The sequence below is a fragment of the Strigops habroptila genome, chromosome Z (genome assembly GCF_004027225.2).
Source record: "Strigops habroptila isolate Jane chromosome Z, bStrHab1.2.pri, whole genome shotgun sequence".
NCBI lineage: Eukaryota > Metazoa > Chordata > Aves > Psittaciformes > Psittacidae > Strigops > Strigops habroptila.
The window spans coordinates 8,892,835-8,920,756 of NC_044302.2; positions in this window are offsets into that span (position 1 = coordinate 8,892,835).

The window sequence follows — 27,922 nt, forward strand, 5'->3', positions numbered from 1 at the left end:
AAAGAGAGTGCCTAGCTCAGCCTAAGCAACTTTGTGAATTAGCCATTCATTTCTGCCTATGTTTTTGGAAACTCCAATTATTAAGCATATACATATATGTATGCTTAACACGCAGAGACTGCGCTTCTCAAAAAAGGGAGTCACCAATTAGCCAGAATTGGAAAAAAACCAAAACAAACCCACATGGATTCATTAAAAGTATTACTACACTGCTTATTGGCTGAGATACTGAAAAATGATGGTATTCTGTTTTACAGCCGGTTTTATTCATTATAATAGATTCAAATACTTCATACTACTGACTGGCTTAATATCCTTGGACTTTCCAGCTGCGCAGTGGTCCATTTTCAAAAAGAATATTTTAGATTCTGGTAGTTTGTGTCTCCTAGGTATCTGTTACTTCCTTTATTCTTTCACTCCCTCCTTCTCCCACCTCCCTATCACAACCTTTTCCTAGTGCTCATAAGAGCACAACTGAGCCCCAGGACTTTAAAGTTACATGTTCAAAGAGTAGGAGCAAGGGTTAGAAAGAGTGCACAAGAGAAGCAGGATGAGAGTACACCCCTATCCTCAGCTACTTCCAGCTAGTTTTCAGAGCTTTTGCTTGCTCCATGTGCAGCACGTCTGAAACACATTCCCAGGCACCAAACTTTTACCTCCTGACAAAGAATTTAATCACCTGAATTCCTCTATGAACTCTACTCCTAAGTTATAGATGATCCAGCCTGTCATCATGATGCAGTCACTTCTTTTGGTCATACCATTGGTACCTAAAACATAAGCCTTACAGTGCATAAGTTGTGGGGTCAATATTTCACCAGATCCATTCCAGATACAGAGTAGTCTGGCTTATGGTTGATAATGTTCTTAATGCCAACAAAATAAGTAGCAATAAAAGCCTCTACCCATTTGGACTTTGGACCAGTCAATGGTGAATGGAGCCTATCAAAACTCACTAACTTAAGTAACGTAAGTCCCAGTGCCACATTCCACCACATGTAATACCACCTACCTCACCAACCACAGACATGTGCAAAGAGAAATGTTGAAAGACCAGGGGGTGTCTGGATACATCTCAAAGCAAACTGTAAGCGTATATGCTCTGTGGAGACACTTATTTTCTCTTTGTCTGCTATTTGAAGAATACAGCTGCTAAAATTTGTCTCTCTCCTGTATCTGAAGTAAAAAGTTAACAGTGTCTTTCTACCTTTCATTAAATTTTCACTATTTTTGTTTTGGTGTGGTTTTTTTGGTTTGGTTTGTTGGGGTTTTTTTGTTTTTTGTTTTTTGTTTTTTTTTTTTTTAACTATTATAGCTGTAGCTACTCACAAAATTCCCACAAAGAAATGACGGTGCAGACTGAGATGCTGGCACATCTCTGATGAGACTAGTGATGACGAATTTACTCTATAAGTAAAATATTGCAGAGTTTTCTATTCTCAAGTTTATCCCACAACCACTGCTGTGTATCTCACCATCCATACTGAATTTAACTCTATTTCTCTTTAAGCTAAGATTTTCAAGTTTTAATGGCCCTTCATTACTCATTGAGGTAAAAATGTTCAAGAAGAGCAGGCACAACAATAAGAATTACACAGATGAAAGCATGCTAAAATCAGGCAAGAGTATTCCTGTTCACAATCATTCAAGAACTGTGGGCCATGACCCTACTTGTCAAATAAGCAATAGCTTAGGTCTGTTGGTACTTGGATGAAAGATCTTTGTTATCTCTGATGACACAGTCTGAGGTTCTGAAAAGCATAATGTTGCTGGCACATGAAACAGTGCCGTCCCTTTCATTCAGATCTAAATCAGTGTTACATGGGTTTTAACACAGGTATCAGAAGCAAAGCGTTTTAGTGAAGTCAGCCTATGGCCGACAGCCAAAAACTTCTCAGTGCTATTCTTAGAAATGCATTATATCAATGTGCGCATTTAGGCAAATCGCTAATCCAAACCACGTCACTCTCCTTATTTGCAAACTGGGGAATAAGGACAATTCCATACTTTCAGAGAGTTCTTTGAAATCCATGCCATGAAAGGTCCATAAGAGAATTTGATAGTAATAATGACTATTGTTACTGTAGTAGTATTAAAACTGAGAACAGCCACTAGTTAATATTTAAAACACTATGAATTGTGTTTATCCCCAGGCCACGAGCATCTTTGACCTCTTCTCATCACTTCTTACAGAGAAAAGTATTTCAAGTAAAATGTGGCAGATAATAGTTGTGTCTTGGACATTTTCCAGTATAAACACTTGCTTTTTGATTACTTAAAATTCAGTGAAATGTGCATGTTATTCTTCAGTATGTGCTCCATAGCATTGTGGGATGTTATTGAAAAATGTCACAGTTGCTAATCTTAGTATCTGTTATATGCATTCGATAGTGGTGTCTGGTCAAATTCTGCTCTCAGTGCCCATGCAAACCCCACAATGTCATTCAAGCACAGGAAAATCAGTGGAGCTTCCTAGCTGCAACCAAAGTGAAAATTTTGTTAAATTGAACTCTATGATCTTCCCAGATGAAAACAAACAAAAAAAAAAATGTATAAAAGAGGGAAGGAAGCACAGCCTTGAAGAATGACCAATAACAAGTACTGAAGGCTAAGCTGTCAAAAGAGGCCTCTTTCACGTGCCCCTAGCACAGCACTCCAAAACTGAAATACTGTTGAAAACGTCAGCCAGGCCTTTATCACACGCTGATACTGGACTTGGCTATGGACAGATAGAGCTTAAAGCAGGAATTCACCAAGTGACCAGACAGACGCCTTAGGTTTATGCCAACAGCCATATATCTAGCATAAAACTTCCTGCAAGTTCACCACACAGGTGATTGGTGCTAGTTATGGAGCTGCCTCAGAGGTATGCGTTTCGTTCTGGCTCATTGAGACTGGCTTACAGACATTTATAGTTAAGTACTGGACCAGCCTTACTACAGCCTAAGAACCAGACTTATTAAACTAGCATGCAACCTGTGGACAGTTTAGCTTGTGTTGGCAGGGACAACAGGCAGTACTTATGTGGATATCATTAAATAATGACTCTTCTTAAAAAATAACTCTTGTCTACCATCACTGAAAACTATGATTTTAGTAGTAACATTATATACTGCCTTTAAAAGGGAATGTTCAGAGCTAAGCAGGATTTACTTACTTACTTTACCTTTGCAGTGTGGAGGATGCAATGGAAGCACTATAAGCTGCAGACAGATGTGTTTTATCACATGGGAAGCCACTAAGAAGCCCTTCTAGAAGAGAAGACCACTGCAGACTACAAAAACATGATATATGAGTCATGTTGCTGAAATCAACTCTTGGATTCAACAATGCCATTTGAAGGGACAAAACCATTATTTTCTTTAGCTATTCAAGCAAGGGAAACATACTAACTCAACTGCCAGCATAGCTACCAGAAGGAAATTGTGTATTCATTTTAGTATTCAAGACATTGCTCTATTGCCTTATTCATACGAAATTCAGCATCTCTTTTGAAAACAGCAGAACAATGACTTTGTCTCCATTTTAATTTGGAAAGAGTCCAAATTAAGCTATTATGAGAGATAAATGATATAATGAGAGCTGCATGCAATTTACTGTAAAAAACGAACAAGCAAAATGACCTCTCAAATATTTGCGTTTTTCTTTTTTGAACTTACTGAAATTTTAATGTTCTAGGTAGTGAAGTCAAGTTTCATATTCCAGTTTTCCTGTTAATGTCAACATCCACATGACAGGTTCCAACTAGGCAGAAAAATAGGACATTAGGATGCCAACCTAGCATTCTGTTATTATCAAGAATAAATGAACTCAACTTATACTGAGGCTCTATATTAACTATTTCCAGAATACACTCCTACGTACAATACTGTCTCATAGGAATTTATCTGACTGGCAAATATTAGATGTTCTGGCAGTGAAAAGAAACTCTGAGAGCCTGTATTATTATGAGGTTACAACTGTGAACAAAAATATACTGGAAGCACTGGTGAAAACATGGGCTCCTGCACCCTATGATCACAAACGTTTTGAGTAGTAAAGTCTGCCAGCTCATAGTAAAAGCCATCCTCAGTTCTGCAGCTTCAGGCTTTTAATCCTAAGTAAGCCAATCAGATGCATATTAAGTCATGAACATATTATGTCAATTAGCATAATTATGCTAATGAACATTCCTTCGAGGAATCTTCATTCTTGATTCATTAGTTAGATAGTTACATCTGAAACCAAGGAAAAATGTTTTGAAAAACTCAATTAACCCCTCTGAGGTAATCACAGACCTCAACAGACTGGTGCTCAATACTACCTCTCCTATTTATTCCCAGACTTGCACCTGTCTATGGTCACCATTTCACTATGCCATATTTCACATGGGAGTTCTATGCCTTTTTCACATTCTTAATTTTCTTTCTGACAGGGACATCAACCCTGCTTGGAAAAAAAAAAACAAACCGAAAAACAAAAAACCCAACCCAAAACCCACTCTATCACAGAAAAACCCTATAATCGTGTTTTATTTCTGAAGCCCTCTGTAATATTTTACAAGACCTAATATCTTGATTTAGTGCCTGGGGTTGTTGGTTCTGCAGACTACCCCAGCAGTATCTTCTCCTGAACAAGAATGGGGAAACATGAGAACAGCACAAAGTTGTCTGAGCCTGCCTGTACAGGACTTAAGTAGCTTGACGAGCCAGTGACTAGCCTAGAACTGGCAGTATCCTGGCCAGTATATACACTGTATTCTCCAGTAAAAGTAGTACTGTCTGATTTCTATCATGCAGCTCCGGTTTCACATTCCTGATCTGACATGATTACATGCATTTCTAAGGTTATGCTTACGCTCCAGTGCATAAGGGCACACCCAGTATCACTTTTCTCATGATGAAATACAGGAATATGTCTGTTGTTGGTTATATGTTCTCCACAGTAAGACTCTCTACGCTGTAAGGTTAGGCTAGTTTACATTCCATAATCAGCAGTGCCCCACCAGTGGATTTTTAATACGTTTTATTAGCTTAGTATGCCTGAAAACTGCATTTGCACAACTGCATTTGCACACAGAAAGGCCAGGGGACTGTCAGCCCTGGATCCAGCTGCAGTGAGAACGGAGCTTTGCAGCCCTGAAGGCCCAACTATATGAGGGAGCACACACGTGGCATTTGATGGGGCTAAAGACCTGAGAAGTTACAGGTCTTGTAACCCTCCTCTTACCACTGTGTCATTACTTCGCTCCATCAAAACTGAAAAATAAAACATGTGAAGCACTCTGCAGTGACCTGTGTAATCCTATAGAGGTCACAGCAGAGACTGATTTATGATGATTGACATCTGTCAGTGATTATGAGAGCTAGTTGCCAGTATAGCATATAATACTCATGCCTGCAGAACAGGGCAGAGAGGAATCATTTTCCCTTTTAGTATTCCTAAAGGTTTTTCTGTTCTTAGCCTTATCCAAAGAAACTTAAGGCCCTGGGAAAATGATGCAGCATATACAAACCAGGCAAACATTATGACAAATGATTTTAAAAATGTCAGTGTTTTAGTTGATGCAAGGTTTTGACTTAATATGTAAAAGAAAACAAATGAGTCTGAAAATTACTGTTTAGTAGTTCAGAAAATGGGATCTGAGATTGCTTTAAACAAGGTCATAAAGACCTCTCAAACTTTCCTTTTATTTATTTATTTTTCAAACATACTGACTGGCTTGATGGTGCACCACAGACAAACTCCTACATCCTTCACATAATGAAACAGTGTCATTATTTTATCTGGAAAAAATCCCAGTGTAATTGCAACCAAAGTAAAACATCTCTGAGCCTGCAAAGAAGTGTCAAAACAAGAAATAGAATAGCAGAGACCTGAGATGTTTTCCATTTGCAGACCTTCATGCAGGTGTCTTTTTCATACTTTAAGCCGTATATTGGAAAGCGTAATTTGATGACAGACGTGAAACTTGTATTAGTTTTTATTTTGACAAATTCATTAAACATCACATAGCTTGACAAATGAACAAGGAGGCACTAAGCCAGCCTGGGAAGATTGTACTTCATAAACTGAATTGCTCACATGGGCAACATTTTGGTGGAAGTTATAGATTTTCTAGCATATCCCTGATAGATAGCACTAATATAACTTCAATAAAAACTCTGGATATGTCAATATAAAATTTTTTCTAGCATCGAAAGATGTAAGATACTTCAGCTAATAAATTGGAAGACTCCCTATTCCTCATGGTACGCTAACTTACACATCAGATTCTAGCAAGTATTGAAACCATCTAAGGTACAGCAGGCAGCTGTCGGTATGCTGCTTATAAAAGTTGCACTAAATTATCAATGTACTACAGGCAATAATTGGAATTTAATACCTAGAACAAACATTTCTGTAAAATGTTAGCATTCTTCTATTTTTAACTGCTAGATAACAATTTTTTAAAATTGACAGGTGAATGAAAAAGATAAACAGTATTTGCTGCTTGTAATTGATGTTCTTTGTCTTTGTTCCCAACACATGACGTTTCACTTACTTCCCACTAAGATTTACTGACTTTTTAAAAATTGCTATCACTTCTAAATTGATTTGGTACAAGAAGTGCAAACAGTATCTTGCTCTGGAAGGAAAACAGATAAATGACTTAGAAGGCTGCCAGCGCATGAGGACAGGATAGTGTGTATCCTTACACACATATCTGTGCATATCTGTATGCAGACGAACATCAACAAAGAGCATTAGATTTTGTCACAATACAGGCTCAACACAGTGCAATGCATCTGAGGTAAGACAGTGTTCATTGCTAGCTTTCACAGTCTTGAGTCGCAGATTCCTATATTTAACTACTAGCATCAACACAAAGTAGGGTATTTTTTGTCTATCACAGGCACTTTTTGGACTTCTACCTGGCATTTGCCTCTACTCCAGTACAGTTACATGATAATGTTTTTTTCATTTGAGTTAAAAACAAAGTAAAATACATTCAAGAGGTGAAATTATCACATTTTCTGTGACCTGCAGACAGCTGTGCTGCATTCAGTGAAGGTAGATACTCCATCTTCATATGAGAAATGTTTCTGAGATACTGTATACCCTTACTCAGGAGCCTTAATATTCAGGTTTCTGAACACTAAGGGATAACATTAAACTGGTTGATAGCATCTGAATATGTATCGACACCTGATATGGATATACAGTTCTGCCATACTTGTATGCAAATTCTGGCATAAAATGCTGTTCTCTAAGAGAGACATGGTATTGGCAGCATTCAGCTTCACCTAAGTACTTCCAAGTACACATCACCAGGAAGACACTGATGCAGCTTCAGAGTGGTCTGACTGCTGGGGAAAGCACGATACGTCTTCAGTACCATTTCTTTAAAAGAATGCCCTGTGATTCCCTATACACTCTCACTGCAGCACAAAGGGCTGAAGCTTTCTTTACCTATGTCTTTGGGCCCCTGACAAATAAATTGCTTTCCTTCTTCCCCAATTTATATAAGCTCTGCTGTTTCCAGAGTACCAAAGTGATCGATTACAAAATCCACAGCAGTTTTACCCAGTATCCAATTCCCATCCCAGTAATACCCTCCTCCCCCCAATTAAGACAATGAATTTGGATGCTTATTAAATTATTATTATATTGATATGACTTAAAATTCAATTTACTGGATCTCAAAAACTACACTGGATATTCTGGAAAAAGTAATTATTCTTTCAGTTAAGACAATGGATGATTTTATTCTTACTAAAAAAACACCCACTAACTGCCCCTCTTTTTGCTATCTGAGCCAAAGAAATGAGATGTAGGAAACTTTTTGGTTTTACTGTTGGTCAAGTACAACAGAAACGGAGGAGAGTGTTATATCCACAACCTGGCTGAATACAGTAAATACGTGAGCAAGATTTTATCTTCTGCAAACAAATGCAGTAATTTCCATAATTTAGTCATTAAATGTAGAAATGTATAGGGCATTAATTCCTTTATGTTTTTTCTCTTAAAAAATAAGCAATTAATCTAACATCCATACTGCATATATCTTCCAGAATGATTATTTCACTTCTGAAAAGTGATGAACTCAGAAGACAAAAATCAGCAGATGATACTATCACTACACTGGTTTCCAGATAAATATCTGTGGTTAGAGCAGAATTCCCACACAGTGGAACAAAAGCAGAATTTAAACTGAATTACTGAAGTACCTACAGAAATCTTCTCTGTAAGAAGGTTAGACTGGAGGAAATGCCATCCTGCCCAGAAATACTAACTTGCACACTAAGTTAGTGTTAGAGACTTCTTACCAGCAGTTGGAAAATCAAAACCATTTTACTCCGAAAATCCTTAGTCCATAAGCCATGTTTTTACATGCTCTATATGTTTCTTCTTTGTTTTCAAGAAAAGACAACACTTTGAAGCTAAAAGCTCCTTTGAAGATGAAGTATTTGTCAAAATCAGGGAGCTACAATAAGAAGCGTTTAGAAGGAAATTCTGGTAGGAAAATTGCTAAGGACATACAACAGTGTGCCTTGGTTTGCTCTCCTGACTGGAGAAGAAAGTCAGATTCCTCCTCTTTTGTTACACCAGTCCTGTTTGTAATAGCAAAGCCCCTGAATGAATGTCCACCCACACTGCTTGCAAGTCACAATGCACTGGAATACTTGATCAGGTAATAGCAGAGGTTAATAAAATTTGAAATGCTTAGAGATTTGACTAGATAGAGAAAAGCTCTTCCAGTTCATGAATCTCCCTACATCACTGTTACATTCTGGCAGAGCATTCCCCACCTGTTAAGAGAAAGCAATTATACTAGGTGCACAAACTGCATGGATGACCTGAACCTTGATCACAGCAGATGAGAAAATATGACATACTGCTCTAATGTTTGAAAGGTTTTTAAAGCTGCTGCAAATATCAATGAAAATGGGGAGTCTGAAGGCTGGGCTGGGGGTAGGTCTGTGAGACCATAAAACCACCAAGGACTTACTGTATGGACATTCCAAGGACTTACATCCTTGGAATGGCATTCCATAAGAGCAACATAAATGAGATACATTTGACGCTAAACATATGTGTATATATGTAATATATACATATGGATCTCGTACCACCAGTGATGACAGAAAAAGTAGGTACTCATGTATGTGAGCATATGCACTCTGGCAAAGCTGTATCTGACAGAAGAGGCACAATTTTTCTGGGGTACCTTTTAGTAGGCTAAAACTTTGCCTCTTGTAATGGCACCTATTTAAGATTTAATTTCAAACAGATTCAAAATCAGTCAAATTCAGACTTTAAGGGCAGTAGTCTGAAATTAAATTTATTGGACTGACTGGCAAAGGCATATTATGATTGAAAGTATTTTCCTAGCTTTAAAACTTATACAAATTATTTTGGATACTGCAACTGTTAAAAATTTATGCAGACACAGAAAAGGAATAATGTTGCTGAAACTTTAATGCTATTCATTTCCCAGCACTGCCTCGGAGTAAACAGGAATGACAAGTTTCTTTCTGATTATGGGCTGTGAGATCGGCCGGCTTCTTCATGCTGATTTCTCTGTTCTGCCTGTTTCTCCCATAAACCTTCGCATCTGCCTTAGTCTTGCTGCCCGCTAGCATATGGTGCACTTGTGTGTGAACGTACTTGCACAAAACAAGAATAAAGTGGGGTTTTATTTGATACATTTCCTTTACCAGAAATGGAAGCTATTCCTTTCATATTGTACTAGACAGATAATGATCTCTGAACACCCTAATTGCCTCAAAAGTTTTTCCTTTTTGATTTTAGCTATGCTGTGATTTCTTTCTTATCATATATTCTATTCTCATCACAAAAAAAAAATCTAAGAACAATACATAACAAAGGGAGATTTCAGTTTTCATCTACGCAGAAATGTATTTTTTTGGGGCTGTGTGAATCAGCCTTATGAATATCATCCTTGGATTGCTTTACCAGTGTATCTTTACTTACACAGTTACGTAATTGCCATTCAATTTTCAAAGATATAGAAAAACAAGGCTGAATATATGAATAGGGTCTTACTGATGTGTTTTAAAGCTCACTCAGGCATTCTTCAAAATGATGGTCAACATGTTGATTCTGAATAAATGAAGCTGAAAATCAGATTTTCTCAATATATCACATCAGCATACACATCTGCTGATCAGTGTTAATTAGTCCTATACTTTCCAATTTGTAATCTGTGTATGTTTTACAGGGATGTAAGTAGTAACACATTAGCATATATAATGTCTCTCTAGAAAGCTTCTGCTGAGCAAGTGACCAATAAATTGCTGTTAATGTAAACATTAATCAAATTGAATGCCAGTATGGGTAGGTCTCAAGTTTAGAGGGAAAAATCACCTTTCTACCATGTATCTTGCTGTTGAACTGTAACTAAGATAATGATCTCTTCTGAATATTCAATGACAAATAAATATATTTTGTTCAGCATCTTTTCTGCCAACTTGAAGAGCTAATCACTTCACCATCGTGTGGATGCACACCAGTCAGTCTACAATGGTGAATTACATTTCCATTCGTTAGATGAAGGAATTAACACCACCCCACCCCACCCCAAAAAAAAACAACCAACCAAACAGAAAAAACCCACAAAAAACCCCAACCAACCAAAAACAAAAACCCAAAAACAAAAACCCACAAAAAAAACAACCCTGCAAAAAATACAAAACAAAACAAAACAAAAAAAAAAAAAAAAAAAAGGAAAAAACCCAAAAACAAAAGACAGAGAGAGAAGAAAAATGAAAAATCTGCATAACTTACTATGAAATGATTTAGTCTCAGAAAGGTCAGCATATAATGCCATAAAGTGATGAATACTTCACAGAAATGTAATGACCTATATTTGGCCTAAACAAGCTATTGTATGATCACAAATGAACCATTACTGTGAACAAATGAGGGACTGCAGTCATAGTATGTAAAAGATAATAAATATATAAAATACAATCTATTGTCATGAACAGAAAAAGCATTTAAATTATAGACCTGCTGTGCATTTTAATAACATTCTTTATGTTAGCCAGCCTTCAAAATTTCTCCTATTCTTACAGGAGTTGTCTTGCCTCAAAAACCCCCAACCACTGAAAGAAGTGAAGTTAAACCGTTCATCCTATGAATTTCCCAAGGTATGACTATGCACAGACGTAAACTGGACTGAACAATCCTACAGAAGGAATGCTTATCTTTAAGTTTGGCCAAGAAAAGGAAGACTTTGTGAACAGTTCACAGAGAGGCCAATTGGAACACTGTGATTTCTCAGCTTCAGTGCAAATACAGATAAAACAGGTTATCTAAAATAAGAAAAAGCATTAAAGAAGGCTGAAGAAGTGAGATGTGTTGAAACTGTGTTATCTATGAATCTTACATATATTCCTTTTTTAACTATGAAGAGGTGTATACTGAAATCTGCTCATTCAAAACATTCTCTTCCTAAAGCTAACTGAAATAGAAATACCTTCACTTGCATGGTTCCACATAATAATTAGAGGGACATGGAGCACAAAAGAGAAGTGATCTTCCTGAGAAAACCTAGGGGACTGTGATGATGTGCCAAAGGAGACAGGAAGCTAACGGATGGAATGAAGAAATGTAGAGGGGATTTCTAGACAAGACATGGTAGGGAGTGCATTAGCTGTTGAGGGGACAAACCCTGGCGCTCTGCCGCTAAGTGCTGACAATCTCCAAGACTCACTCATGTCAATGGAAACTGAAAACGCACAGTGTTTCATAGCAACATGACTTCGAAGAGCAAGACTAGGAAGGTAAAAAAGGACGGAAACAGCTCATGAATTTATGCAAACTTTAAGCTCAAAGCAAAGCAGCAGAGCTGAGGTCTTAAAAAAAATGACAGATTACTTGTCAAAGCCTGGAAGTCTCAGTCTACCAGGCCCAAATAGGCAACAAGAGGAACATATTTTTTGTTGCTACATTTATTTTCTTTATTAAAAAGTGCCATTGCTCAAGCAGATCCCACACTACCAAAAACTTGCTGAATTTTTGCTAGAACACACCATGGAACATGGCACTTCCCACTGCTAAGGAGCGAAGGAAATACTTTATGAGGGAGATGAATACTAATAAAGGATGGCTGTCTTTTGCAAGAAAAGAGGAGGTTCATTTCTTGACTGGGTTTCTAAGCAGGTTGGTTTCCTGATCAGAATAGCCATTTGGGTTTTAGAATATATTTCTTACTATTTCCTTTTAACCTTTTTTGTAAAGTTTATTTTGACTGATACTGGTTTAATTGCAGTAATAACCATCACAAGAAAACTAAAATACAGTGATCTTTTAAATTAGCATTATTTACTGAAAAGAAAGAGGAAACATTATTTCTATCCACAGTAAAACCAGTAAAAGCTCAGGAGGTTTTGGTACTGGTTTTGTACAACTGCAAAGATTTCATGGGATGCTACCTATAATTACCATCAAGTACAGCTTTGACCTTAACACATACCTCAAAGGACAGTTAGGTTCAGCTCTGAAGGGTTTTATCTTTAAGAGTCTTGGAATAAAACCACTTTCTTTCTATAGCCCAGACATCATTACATGCCAAACATAGTATTCATGGCTGCGAAGGGGCACGAGATATTTAATGTTCTGGCTGTTACAGCATATGCATAATGATCTACAGATCATGCAACCTTCATAAGTTTTCCACTGCTGAATCCCTTCCAATGTATCTTTAAAGACATTTGTGGTATCATTCTTTACTTCTTTTACATACTACTTGCATGTACTGTAGAGGAATAAAACTTTCAGAGGTTATCAGAACAGTTATCTGGAGATTTGGTTAGCTTTCAGTAATGTACACAATACACATGCTGCCAAACATTAAAGTCATAGAGCTCTGATGAGGTGAAATTAGACCTGGGCAGCAAATGCCTTTTATTAAAGAAACTATTTAAAAAAAAAGAAAGGGGGGGGAGGGGGAAGGAAAATAATTTGCAAACTGTAAAGACCAAGGTCTCAAAAGAAGTAAAGAGAAAAGGATGAAATTAAAATTGCTCTGAATTTCCTGTTAACGAATTGCTCTCCAGCATATCTTAAGTAAGCCTGAAGTATGTCCTGTGGACACAGCATGGAACGTGAATCAGCGTAAAGGACTGTACAGTTTTACAAACGTAAGAGAGAATGGATAGCAGAATAGGTGGCATAAACAAGATGAAGCAAATATCTCCTGACTAGTTCTGGAAGCTAAACGCCACTGTCTGCATGAGAAAACTCAAAAGACACTCATGTACAATGCAGAGACCAGTCAGGAGACAACAGAGAATGGGGTGACAGAACCAGGTGTTACAGAGGACTTGATGCCTGCGTCGCACATATTTAGGAGGATTTATGCTGGACTAACCATAAGCAGGTTCATTACGGTTTGGAAGAGATCTGCTGGTTTAAGTTAAACTGAATGGAACCCAGTTCATGTGCTCTGAAATTACACATGATGTGAAACGAAGCACAGCAACTGAAAATCATCAGATGAGCTTTAAAGTGCCTTTCTGCTCCAGACCTGAACACTGATGTCAGTGCATCCTATGTCACTTAAAATTCTCTTGATTTCACAAGGTTAGCATGTAATTTTCCCAATCAATTTTGGTGAAATGGATCTAAACGGAAATTGACTTTTAAATAGGAAGTGATACTGTCCTAATCAGAGAAAATAATAATTTGCATTGTAATAGCAAGTTGATGTGTCTTGTTCCAGACTGGATGGGCAGGAAGAATATGAACAGAAGAGATGTTATAGATTAGGACAGTTACAAATGTAAAGGTTAAAAAGTCTAAAAAAATACCTCTTGAAGTTTAAAATATTGTTTATGAAAAGAATAAAAGAATGTTTTTAAGCTTTTTAGAGCAACAACCAGTGACAGTTTATCCTTTTAGGACAAGAAAAAATAGTCTGAAACATACAAATAAAGAGGTTGGGGTTTTTTTTTTCCCTTCAAATTTGGAGCACACTCAGGTGAAGCTGAAACTGAATTCCCAGCTAGAACTCTGCTACAGCTTGCAAAGCTACTTAAATCAAAGTGACAGTCCAACCAGGAACTGAGAAATATGTCATAACAAATTTCTTTAAAATATGAAATAATTTCACATGCTCTCCACACCGTTACCATTTTGTAATTGTAAAGAGAGATGAAGATTGCACAGGGATATTTCAGGTGTTCTTTACTCTTATCCATTGCCAAATCTTTTGTGATTGCAGCTTTTTTACTCTATTGCAATGTGTATCAAAAATGTGCTTTATGTAGAACATTTTCTAGGCCTATAATCTTAAGGAAATCTTCCTTTACATTGTTTCATTTGCATTTTTTCATTATTTTTTAGTATGAGTAACCTGTGTAATTCATTTCATGGAAAGGTTTTTGGGTTTTTTTTTTTCTTTAAAGAAATCAGACTTACTTTTCGGATCATTAAGTAGTGCATAATCTTCAAATGGGACATTAAAAACTGTAATCAGTGACATCACCATGACAACCGATTAAGAAATGTCTAGAGAAGCTTCTGAAAATGTAGTTTTTTAATATAATACATTTAAATGAGTTCATCGGAACAAAGCACCCTAAGTAGATTTATTGTGAACTGAATATCTAGAAATAATTTGGCTATATAACTAACACTAAAAATCCCCTCAATGTGACTTCAACAGACTGGGGGCCATCAAAATTATCCCCGTGGCTTTTATAGATTTAGCAGGGGGGGAAGCATCAAAAGAAAGATTTGGTTTTCTTGCACTAACAAACCTTCACTTCAGTACATGGGTTACAAAGTCTGGGCGCCGATCCTGTCATCACGTTGCACAACATCACTCTTTTATTCGAGTGGCAGCTCTAGCAGAGAAAGGAGCCATCTCTGAGCACAAAGGCAGATCTGATCTTTATGACAAACATCACCACAGACATTATCTGATTGCTGGTTTAAGTATGCAAAGGTCCAAAAGCCAATTCCTCAGAACCCCTGCACAGAAGCTACCTGACTTTAAAAAGCTGTAAAGTTCCTCAGTACATTGGTTTCCAGCAAGAATAAATACACTCCAGTTGCAGGCATTAAACAAATTAGCTCCTTAAACACCAATGGAATTTACAGAGCAAGCCTCAGCCCATCTTTCCTAAGTCTTCTGGCCTTGTTAACAGCACACAGCATTTCATTAATTGTTTTTTGGTGCATACTTCTTCCTGTATCATTTACAAAGTCTAGTAACTTGTAGCTACATACTACACCAGGTGAGGGCCTCTAAGAATTAGGCATTGCTGAAAGCCCTACTGTGCTTTAGGCCCTAGTTGTTACAAGATGCTTTGCCCACTTTCCAGCCTGCTCTAATGAGTGGAATTGGAAGCAGCAGCAACATCGTTATTGCATGCAACGACAGTAAAGTATAAACAAAACATGCCATAAAATGCCTACCTGCAATATAGTGTGTTACAAGCTTATATAAATTATATGCTCCGTAGTTGAGGAAAAGGCACTCATGAGAATAAAAACCAATCATAATAATGTATTTCAATGGATCATGAAAGCTTAAAAAGAGGAAAAAAACCCTACTTTTAACAAATAATCTGTTTGAAGAGATTAATTTTAGTTCACAAGAGTAAACTACCCAGCACGCTTGCTCTACAACTCCTGGTTCATCCCCAAAATAGCTAAAATAATATTGGAATTTCTTCCTCACACCCTCCATTTTCTAATCTGTCCATTCAAGTTACGACTTGTTCTTGTCTTTTACAGTTATGTCTCCTGCTTCTGGCAGTTGTGTTTATTATGCCCTTTTCCAGATTAGATCTTACGTTAGTGACAGCTGTTGCAAGCAGAATGCCTGAATAAAATAAAGCATTTCCAAAGTACTGTATTGTGGTAAGTGTTGTGGTTGCATGACTGGCACGGGGTGTGTGTGCTAGCGAGGGTGTGTGTGCTAGCTTTCCACCTAACATACGGCTTTCCCTCAGAATGATTTATCCTTTTCCTACTGCAAGGAGTTCATGGTGGGGGCAGTATCTCATCCATGGTAAACTGGCACTGCTCTGTCCGCACTGTTTGGGTCTGTAGTATTTTATATCTGCTGCAAATCTGCCTCTTAAACCATGCTGTTGCCTCCTAAAATATTGTGAATCTAGGCATTTTTTTAGTCCATGATTTTGTCAAAGACTGATAAAACAGTCTACTGACTTTGGGATGCTCACCCTCAAACGCTTTAAAGCAGTTGCAGGAAAAGGTTTTAAGTGCCATCTGAAAACTCGGTGTTTTGAATTGGTATCAAAACTAGAGGCATTCCCAAATCACCAATCCCTTTCGAAAACCTAGGCGATTATACTTACAAAATACCGACTCTCTATTAAACTCCTTGTTATTCTTTTACTAATGAGACACTTTACCAGCCTGTCATCACCCGCTGTGATTAATTCTCTACTTGTAAAATTTTAGCTCGCTCTCTGCTGCTGCTGTTAATGTGCTTTGTACCAAATAAAAATGAAGTTGATGTTTACAAATCCTGTCTGGAGGTTGCTTTAAAAAAGCTCTGCTTTGGCTCACATTAATAAGGCCAAGTGTACTGATTTTTGTTCAAAATTGTTCTGGATAATTAAACACTGTAACACGCTACCAAGGAAGGTGTGAAATTCATCACTGCTTAAAGAGATTTATAATATAATATCTTTTAAAATGTATGCTTTGTTATTACCTGCCTGGGAATATGGTTCACATACACTAGAATTTAGATTGAAGATTGTATGCGATTTTATCTTAGTAACATTTGTGAATCGAGGAATAAACATGAAAAAACATTCCTAAAACCCAGGATCTATGCAGATCATACATATTCATATAGTCATCTTGAATAAAAACTGCTGTGAAAAAACTACAGCACAGAATGTTGCACCGTGGAGTGCACATTGTATTACTAGTAACGATACGAAATTTCTCTCAAGCAGATCAGGAAACAAGAACTACAAGAAATAGAAACCTGCATTTCTGTGCTGTGTCACCCCTTCTCATAGAGCTGCAGTTCTGCAGGAAACTGAAGATATAAGGCAACATGCAGTTGTTGACTTGTATAGTGAATGAGTATGCCCTCTGTCCAGATTTTGCATATTCAGAACCCAATCCAACTCACAGTCTAAGATTGTGTAACACTTTCCACAAAGCATGTGAAATGAAGAAGATATTAGTACTGTTGAGCAGATCTTTGTTGAAGACTTTTTTTTTAATTGTTAAGTAGATTTCAGGATGGTCCAGGACCTTAATAGAAAACATGAGTGAAAAACAGTTCTGCATTACACTTTCGCTATTACATGTACTTGCAATTCAAGACTGTGTGCCTGAGCATCCTCCTGTATTAAAAGAACTTCAGAAGCTATTTGAGCTCACAAAAGGAATGAAGGAAGACAATGCCTAATTCATCTAAAAGCACAGTGGCAGTGTTCAGACTGCAGGCCTCTCAAGAACTAATGTATTTAAAGAGCTTTTATGCTGGAGACAGTTGGCTTTCCCTCTTATTCATACTAAATAAATTTAATTAAATTAAATAGGATAAAACCTTCTACTTTCTTTAAGCCTTCTAATCTTAAAATCTTTTCATGTCGTGAAAATCTCGAACGCCCAAACTTCAGCTAGTAGACGGGTCTTGCAAGGATGCAGATTGCTAACCATGTTCATTGATCAGTTTACTCAGATACATGTATTTACAAAAAAATATACACGATTTTGTATTTTCGTGCTGTGATTCTATATGGTTGTTTCTACTGTTTTCCCGGAGGTAGAGAAGGATACCCACTGTCACCCGGTGAAAATGTTTCACTTTCAGCAATTTAGAACATGGTAAAAAGGAACATATTATTGAAACTTCATATCTGTTATAAAACTAGAGAAAACATATCAGGAAAAACTCTTGCATACAATACACAGGTGTCACGTCACTGCAAAAGAGACAGTGGAAGCCAGATTATAATGAAATCTGAACACACAAAAACTAGAAGCCATGATAAGAGAAAAACTGACTGTTGAATCTCAAGGCCTGTCTTTTTCTTCTTTTAAGTATGGATTGAAAGCCAGCAAAATCTCAAACCACCTCCTCCCACGTAAAATTTTAAGCAATCCTCAGAAACAGAGAACTGCAAACCAGCGTTTTAAGCTATGTTGTTAGAACACTAATCAGAACCATAATGAGAATTAATGGAAAGACATGCACTATTATTTTAACAGAGCAGAGTAATCTCTTCAGAAAACATGATGGCAGCCACCATTTTTTTTTTTCAGGATTTTTTTGTATATAGTCTGAAATGCCAGATAACATTTATATATAGCAGTGAGATGTATACTTCGGGAAAAAAAAAAAAAAAGGACGTGTATCATATTTGCTTCATTTTACTGCTGTGACAGTTCTGCAGTGGTGGACACCTACCCATGGAAATTAAACTGAGCTCAGCTGAGTATTTCTCAGGAACCCATGAATAGTATAATACTTCCTTTATTTATTTCCTAAGAACTAAGCTGAAAATCTAAGTTATGTCTACATGGACGGGTACAGACAAACACGAGTTCTCTCTGCCAGCTCCCAGCTGTATTCAAGTCACTTCCACTCAAAATTTCAGGTTTGCTAGTCCTCAGCCAAGCTACTAACATGCGGCACAGTACAAATAAACCTTGATACATGCAAACTTGAGTCTCACTGTGCTACCTTGCCACTCATACTTGGTTTAAAAGTACCATTAGTACTTTTAGTCTTGCATTATCATTACCATTTTAGTATTGCATCATTTGGACACATATATATTGAAAGTATTTGAAAGTTATCTTTATGTATTCTACCCATTACAAACCACAGCCCAGATCTGAAATGAGCATTGAGAAGCAGCATTATGTATCATCACTGAATCCTGTACTGCAAGCTTAGAATACACAGCCATGGTGCTACCTAAGTTATTTGTAATTGTACTGAATATAGCAATGGAAAGCAGTTACCGGACTGACTGTATTCCACATGAAGTCAGTTTAAAAGCATCCATTAACTGCCGTGAGAAAAGGCAGCCATTCAAACACCAACTGTTCAATTCTGTTTGCCTATTTTTTCAGTCACTGCATTTTCATTAAAATTATTTATCTTTTGTTATTAGGAACCTGCCCCTTTGATAGTAATATATTATCCATGTGAATACTCTACCAGTGGATTTTTTTATATGTATTTAAAAAGGAATTTTTTAAATTAAATACATTTAAAAGTATTTGAAAAAGGAAGCCAAATATTTGTGTTATTTTGATACTTAAAAAAACCAAAATTATTATTTACAACATGTACTCAAAACTGTTACAAACCTGTAACAAATAAGCAAATAGTCTGAGAAAGCTTTGAACTCTGCGATTTTACTGCTTCTAATGCATTTAGAGTCACACATTTTGTGACCAAAAAAAAAAAAAAAAAGAAGAGAAAGAAGCATGGCAATCAGATTCATAAATCAGAGTTACATGTTCAGTTGTGCTCACTGTGAAATGCTAAGTGTTAAGCTTTGTATTTGAGTCCCTATTGGATTGGTTACGTTACATTTTTTTAGTTCTCCACAGGCAGCATAATCAGCCCCTGAGCGTCTTCCATATCTGTGCACCTCCACTGAACTTGGTGGGAGTCCACATGGGTGCAGGGAGTCCTTCCTGCTGACTGCACTGCAGGATTAGGTCAGACCTGCTTAGAAATTTTTAACTCTCTTTTGCTATTACACTGGTCCAGACAGCAATGCAGTAAACAGCATTAATGTTTTAAAAAGGTAAATAGCAAATTATCAGTATCATTATAAACTAAGATGACAATTTTGGACAAATGAATAACTAGTCTGGGCATTGCTTTCTTAAGTTAAATTACTGCAAGTAGCTCCACTCTACAACATATGAGAGAGATATGTATAAATAATACTAAAATACGTTACTACAGGAGGCTATCTATTATTTCGTAGCACTTATACATTATAATGTGCATTAGTTCTTACTATCCTACTCAACACTGCCCTAAATAACTAAAGGGGAAAACATGTATTAATCATTTACTGATTACTAATGTATTATTTACACGTGGCCATGCATTGAAAGTGTAATTTTTACAATAAAAATGTGTTTCTTAAGGCACAGACATGATGAACTTGATGTAAATTCTATGTATTTGTAAGTTTAACAGAATTTATATATAGTTTAAGGTTAAGAATGTGAGAGAATCTTGTAAGAGTGAAAATTATGTATAGTAATGAACTGCTACTGCCCTAAAAAGACATCTACAACATACTCTGGTATGCAATACTAGAGGTCAAATTTTATTTTCCTCCCATAGTTCACTCATCTCCAAAGTACAGATACCATTAAACTCAATGGAAAAAAGTTTCAAATTACTTAAGCTACAGTTGATTGGGCCATTTGATACATCTGAAACTATGCTCAGTGCAGAAATGTCCTCTTCCTTCTTGCTGAAGATATACAGAGGAATAAAATATGTTAGCAAAGATATAAATGTCAGGAATGTCAATAGGGCTTAGAGCTAGATTATATATGCTGCAATTTTCAAGATATCCAAAATGGGTTTGGACCATCTTTAATGACAGGCAAACTGCAGAGCTTATCTGAGGAATGTGTGATTTACCTGCATGCTCTAAGATGAAAGTTGTATTTCTGCTACTGCAGAATCAAATCAGAAACCTGGTTAAGAGTTGCCCCACAGTCTTTCTGTACTCCTGCTATGGAAGCAATAACCTAAGCACTCTCCTTGGGGCATTCTGCCAATTCTAACTTTTCTTACCAACTCACCTGCACTGCGCGGGTAAGTTGTAAGGGCACAGTGTGTCAGAGACTCATCCACTGCATGGCAACCTGGACAGGAAAGGCCTATCACCTACCCCAGCAATTCCAACAGTCAGCACACAGGAAATTGAAATCTTGCCTTCTATCTATGAAATAGATTGTCCATGTGTAATAGGATGCTGACACAAAATAGTTTGAGTTCTGTAGACTTGTAATTTTTGAAAGAACTTTTGTGTTTACTACAGCAGTTTGGAGGAAGATGATGCACCCAGCACCTGAATATCATCAGCAGTATTTTTATCAACTGCAAAACCAGATATTAAATCCTCCCCAGGCCCCCTGCAAGCCACTTGGTGTTATGAATAGCTTGTCTGGCATGCATGTGGAGCTACCTTCTAAAGTAAATGAAGCTCAAAAGGATTCATTCTGCAGCCACTTTTGTCATACGAGTTTGGGGTGTTGATTGAGGACTTTCTCCTTCTATTGATCACACAAAGCCTTTCCAGTGAAAAGACTGTGCATACCATTAACACTCATCTTAGACATGGAACTCCTGGGATGCTAGGAAAACAAAGTCCTTTTTTTTAGGTGAAATAGGAGTTTCTTTTTCACAGGTAAGTCTTCTACATTTTTTCCTTCTTTTTCTTTATGCTCAAAATGATTTTTAGACAAAAGCACCCTTTGGTGAGCAGCATCTGTTCAGCATTCTAGTTCAGTTAAATACTGCCTGATAACTAATGAAGCTCATATGTTTTTTACAGGTTTTTCTTGAAGAAAGCTTTACTGTTACTTGTATTTGAATTTTCTAGGAGTATTTCTGTTCAGGGAAGTATTCCGACATAAAAAAGAAGGCAGGAAATGACCTACACCACATTTCAGTGGCCTGAAAGCCTTATTACAACCAAAAACCAAGAAGATATAATTTTATTTTTAATCTATTAATGGATGCCTTATCTAGATGTAAATAATACCATTTTACAAGCCAGATAAAATACTTAAATACATACTTATCAGTTTTTAAAATCATCTCTTGCTAAGCATTGCTATCCCCAGTTTCCAGTTAGAGAAACTGAGGCAGAAAACAAGATTACTTTGCCGAGGGCTCTCCAATTGCACTTTGCTCTCCTTATAGTCCTTAATGCTTTGCAACCCTGTTGGCGAGGTAAGCAGGGTCAGAATTCACATTGAAGACAGGTACCTGCAGATCGTTTAACAGCATAAAACAAAGACACACAATAGTACCAGCTGCTATGCTGCTTTTTGCATTCAAGTAAATCTTCAAGAATTCTTATTCATATGCCCCACAGATCCTAGAAACTATTTCCTTCTGAAAGCTATTGAAAACAATAAAGACCTCATACATGAAAAGGAACCTGTTAAAAAACATGAACAAGTTTCTCAAGTAACTGAAGGGACTGTGTGGCTCAGGGGAAGGTTATTGAATTTCAGAAAGCTTTAAATCTAAGACACCTTTTGAATCCATCCCAGATTCACCGTGAATGAAAACCATTACCGTTCTATATGCGTGGAGGTATGTGAGATGAATTTGGTGTCTCAATCTAGTGTCTTTTGAGCAGTCATTCAGATCACAAAGTCACTATGACATCTTTCAGTACTGGCATTCTTATTGATGGAATCAACAGGATTTAATGGCCATGGAGACTGAACTACCTTCACTCTCACTTCAGGCATATAGATGAGGCAGGGAGGGTGTTCGTGCTGATAAACAGAGAGATGTGAGTTTTCAAGGCTGTCAATCTGGCATTTTCCACAAGAAGAAAACACACAAAAAACAAAGAGAGGAGCAGTCCAGCTCCAAATGACACTAATAATGATGAACGGCTTGGAAGTTAATACTTAATATCATTCATATTTGTTTAAAATAAAAGGCACATGCCATGTTTTCGATGTCCCAATTCTCAGTCCTTTTTAGAAGAACCAGCAGTATGTGGAGAAAGAAAAGACAGCACAAGTGTATGCTGTAGCACTGTACTGAAGTGATACTGTACTGAAATGATAGACACTCTTTGCACATAGCAGTTGGAAACCCAAATGTAACATGTTTCTGTATTTCAAGCAGCTCGGGCACAAGCAGCATCTAACCAGAATGAATGAGGAGCAAAAGTACTTCCATGTAGTGAATGCTTCAGTAAAATGAGTCCTTATGGATGGGAAACACATTAATTTTTCATTTTTTCTTGACAACCAGATTCCTAACTGTTGACAAATTCATCAGGAAACTTGGTGAGAGTATTATGACTCCACTTTACAGGAAAAACTGATGGGTGAATCTCAAAATTTGGAGACTTGTATTACTCTGTTGAGTAAGCATCTGAAAGTGAAGGCTTTACTTTGTCAGGGTAAGAACTTAGACTGCTTTAATAACTGAAATGGAAATGGAAGATCACTCTTTAAGTGCTTGCTTTTCAGAAAGAAAATACTTAAGATTTCTTTTTTTTCCTTGAAACAAAGAGGAGATTAACCAGTGAAAAAGTTTTTTTTTTAAAAACTTACAACAGAATTTCCACAGCCCCAGCTATTGTGTTGAGATATATGCCAGGAATTTCATAGGAAGTTATGAGATGGAAGGGGAACAAACCATTTATTCACAGCTCACTGGGACAAGCAGTCTCAAAATATTTTTCTTTGCAATGCTGGTACAAACATTGAAAACAACTACGCAGAAGTCTTCTAAGGGAATCTTTTCTTTCTGTTATTACTGGTTTGCTTAGAAAATAATGTACCAGAAATATCGAAGGAGAACATTTTTCAAGATTAACACTACAACCCTATTTTTCAAGCCCAGCAAGTTTCTCTGATTTGTGTGAGTTTCAAGTAGGCTATACACATTTATATGCTTACGTGAACAAATTGCTGAACCTTTTGGTATGTTTCCAACATTTCAAACAAAGTCTTACCTCATTCAATCATTTCATTTCTGGGCTAGCAACACTACAGATGACTATATATGTCACCTGTACCTGACGAATCCACTGCCTGAAGTAAGTACGAAGACATACGGTTTCTATCACAACTAATATGTATTCTAGCAGTCAGTCAGTGTGTTACATCACTGTAAAGATACATAAGACAGCTTGTCAGAAAGATGACCTTTCTGTCACCCACTCATTGCACTGCTCAATATATTGGCCTGGAGGCTACAAACTGGAGACTCCAACTCCATGCAATGATTCTTTCATTGCATGAAGGTAGCCTAAGAGAAGAAGTTGCCTTTCATAAGCTAAGTGATAAAACACCACTGTAACAGAAACCTGAACACATTTGCTTGACAGTTTCATCTTTATAATGCTCAGCTTTTCATTCCTTTTTGCTTTTCCTTCGATTTATTTTTTGCAGTTTTTTAACCTGCAACACTAATTTCAGACAAGAGTTGCAGCTTATCTATTGGAAACACTAATTAATTATAAACCAGAATCTTCTAAAATTTATCACATTTTAATCAAAAAGTCCACACAATTAACAACATCTACTCCCCTTCTGCATTTTCATTGGTTCCACAACAGTCAGCGTAATTCATGAGTAAGGAGACTTACATTTTGCCCTTATTAAACAGAAATTATTAGCACACTTGTGTGAGTTACAGCATTAAATTCCACAGAATTTTCACAGTGCTCTAAAGGATAAAAAGACATTAGTAGAAATCAATGGATGCTACAGTGCCAAATGATGCACTTTTAAAAAGGTCATTTTATGGTAGGGAGTAAAACCTGGATTTCATCAGTTAAGTTTTCCTCCAATATATGTCCTCTTTCTGAAGGAGCTAAGATATGCAGGCCTCTTATAAGAGGAAAGGAAACAGAAACAAGCTTGTAGTAGTCACCAACAGTAAGCAACAGTAGAAGCACAGGTCAAAAGTTCAGACTGTGGTTCAAGTTTACTTGAATTAAATCACTAAAGTCAAACAAAGTCAAAATGTCCACTGTAACTATGGCCTTGGGTTTTGATTGACCCTGGCAAGGAAACTTTCCCCTTTGGTGGAACTTACTTTATAAGGCATTATGTTTATCTGTGGCAAATGCATATGTTTAGCATACACACATATACATCTCTATTTTCCCTGTTCCCTTGCTGCTCACTGCTCGTTGCTGTGGGACAGCCTTTATCAGAAATCTGTATTTATAAATATTGCATTATATCAATTTATCTTCTTCCTAATAAACATAATCATACAGCACCAAGGAGTGCATGTTTGATAATGTACAACTAAAACACTGACAAAGAGGCTTACGAGTAATCCTTTTTTGGTTTTCAATGACAAATTAGTCATATCTGAAGCAACAATGCAAAACTGTATTTCAGCTGGCTGCCTTCAGAAACTGCTACAAGTAATTGCATATAAGTAAATTAGGGCTAACGTAAATGTTAATAAAGTTTATACTGTATTGGTGCTGACAAAGTGCAGTAATGGAGCACAATATCTGCCCTTCCAGATTGCCAGTATTAATAAACTGATAACAATATGTTTCCCCGGATGGTTGTTCTCTAGAGATAAAGTTAAGAAATTATTCTTGTAACACTGCAGAAGGTAGAAAATATTTCTGTTTAATGGTAAGTATCTATACATTCCTGTCTGAATGAAGTAAAACAACCCAAACCAGGGTAACATACATGTACAGCATCTGTGAAAATGAAAGATGGTTGTATACAGAAGGACCACAGTCTAGTGGTCCATCACAGTGAGTTGCTGAGGAGGTCAATAAAATTTCAGAGGCACTGCTAGGCTTTAAATTAGGATTCACATCATTTAATAGAGGGCTGTCAATACGGACATGCATAGTCTTTGGCCTGTGCTCCAAGATGATGAAACACAACACAAAGCAGACTTGTGTCAAATAAATAAGCCCACACATGCACTAGGAATGCTGAAAAGCAAGGCACAGTCATCAGACAGAACACTAGATAAAAGAAAGTTTCTTTCTTACAGCTATCTTACATAAAGTGTATTGGAAAAAGGGCAAGGCACTAGAATCTTCTGCACCATTTTTATGCCTACCGGGATTGTAAACTACTGTAACACAGTAACTGAATACAACATCCCTGTACGAAACATTGCGCTCACATAGAAAAGTCTTCAAAAGGATCATATTGAGAAGAAGAATGGGGCAAAAGAGGAAGTAAAGCAGACAAACTTGCATGTTCAATGAAATTTAGCAGAGCTAAACCCCACAACTCACACCCTTCAATTTCCTTGATGTCCTACATTATTTACTTAACTCTAGTTCTCAGTTCAACTCTTCCTAAGTAAGTACACAAGCTTGTGCTAAATCAAGAAAACTGTGCATGTAACAATCCAGAAACATTTGCTGTGCCTTGGTAATCTCTGCTTTGTGTTTCCTACAAAAGGGTCATGGGATTAAGGACCTTTAATCTCAAAGTTTACTGGCTCTTTAGCATTTTGCCTTATTGGATTATACTTGTATTACGTTTCTGCTTAGGCACTGTGAGGCTATTAGATACGTGATGCCAAGAAATGGAAGTCATTCACCAACATTAAGAAACACCGCATCATTTGGATTTCCTTTTTGCCTAATATTAGAACACATTATGCGTTAAATCTATACTTAAAACACAGAAAGTAGTTCTTCAGTGTTTATATGCCACCACACTACGTAAGTCAGTTTTCATCCCCAGAACAATAAATACCTCATATTCTTGTCTTTTGTCTCTGCCTAAGGGAAGCCACACCTTTGCCTGAGCTTTCAAACTGGTACAATAATAATCAAACACAATAAACAAAAATTAAAAAAAAAAAATCATTCTCTAGCACACAATCTCACTGATTTGCTTTACTTCAGTATTTATGTTTGTTTTCACATATACTCTCTATCTGTAGCTCTGCTCACTTGCAAACTGTGCAGCTAAAACCAATGCTGCACAAGGTGTGGGAGTGTTCTCTCTTTTAGTGCATATTATTAATGCATTTGGCAGTAGCTAGGAAACCTTAGGCAATGAATTGTACTCATGCTGGATTCGCTGCTGAATTCTGAATTCAAATGACCAAAACACTATACGGTGTAGTTTCATATCTATGCTTCCTGTTTGGGAATCACAGAGAATATTAGTCTAAAAATATCCATCAGAGATTTTTATTGAAATGGATGTGATCCTTATTGATACAAGCATTCCAGCCTTGCACTTGTACTTCCTTGCCTTCATACTTCAGCTCTTGGATGTGATCAAATAAGCATATAACATGGCAGAATACCATCCTACTATAGTTATTCTTTTTTTTATATAGGGCCCACTAAACACCTTGATGAAATCAGAGCTGACTGATATTAAATGAGTTTCTCAGGGACTCTGAGATTACAGATCAAGAAGTAGGACCCTCACTAAACTACCTGATTTGTCATAGGCAGTACTGTATCTGTGAGAAAAATCCACTGCAAAGTGTTCAATGCAAGCAAACATAACCCAAGAAGTGAAAGGACATCACTGTAGCTAATTCATTACGATCATGACCATTGCTTCAGATGTCTTCATCCACAGACTGACCTTCACCTTAAAAACCAGTTAATTTCCTGAGTACTTAAAGGAACTTCATTAGTTGAATGTCTACGGTATTTATGAAATAATAATCTTTACATCTTCCCCACAGAAAAAAAAACCAACTTACTTCTAGAACCTGGTTTAAGCTGCTTCTCATTGCACGTGCTTTTAACTTGAGCACTTCCACCTGTGCACAGGACAATTACACAGCCTGAGCAGTAATTGCTTCTTTCTTCGTACATATAAAGCTCAGTGGTACGCTGCAAGTTTTAGGTTCATCATCTATGTAATAATTAAGGACACGGGAAGGGAACAAAAGACTACACTTTTGTAAGGAAAAATAATTGCATGATGAACCTATTGTGTACAAGACTAAATAGCTTTTTTTCCCTCTCTTTTGTATCGGCCAAGAATCTGAATGATATCAATTAGCAAAATAAAGGAAGGATTTTGAAGGTACTAATATGTTTCAATCACTACAGAAGAGGCATAACATATACAGGTAATGAGATACACAGTGAAATCATTATTTGGCTTGACAGTGGCACTGTCACTCTGCTGGATTCTACAGCTCCCACTTAGCCACTACTTCTTCTTGTTCTCAAATCAGAAATCAGCCTGGAAGAAGGTCTAAATC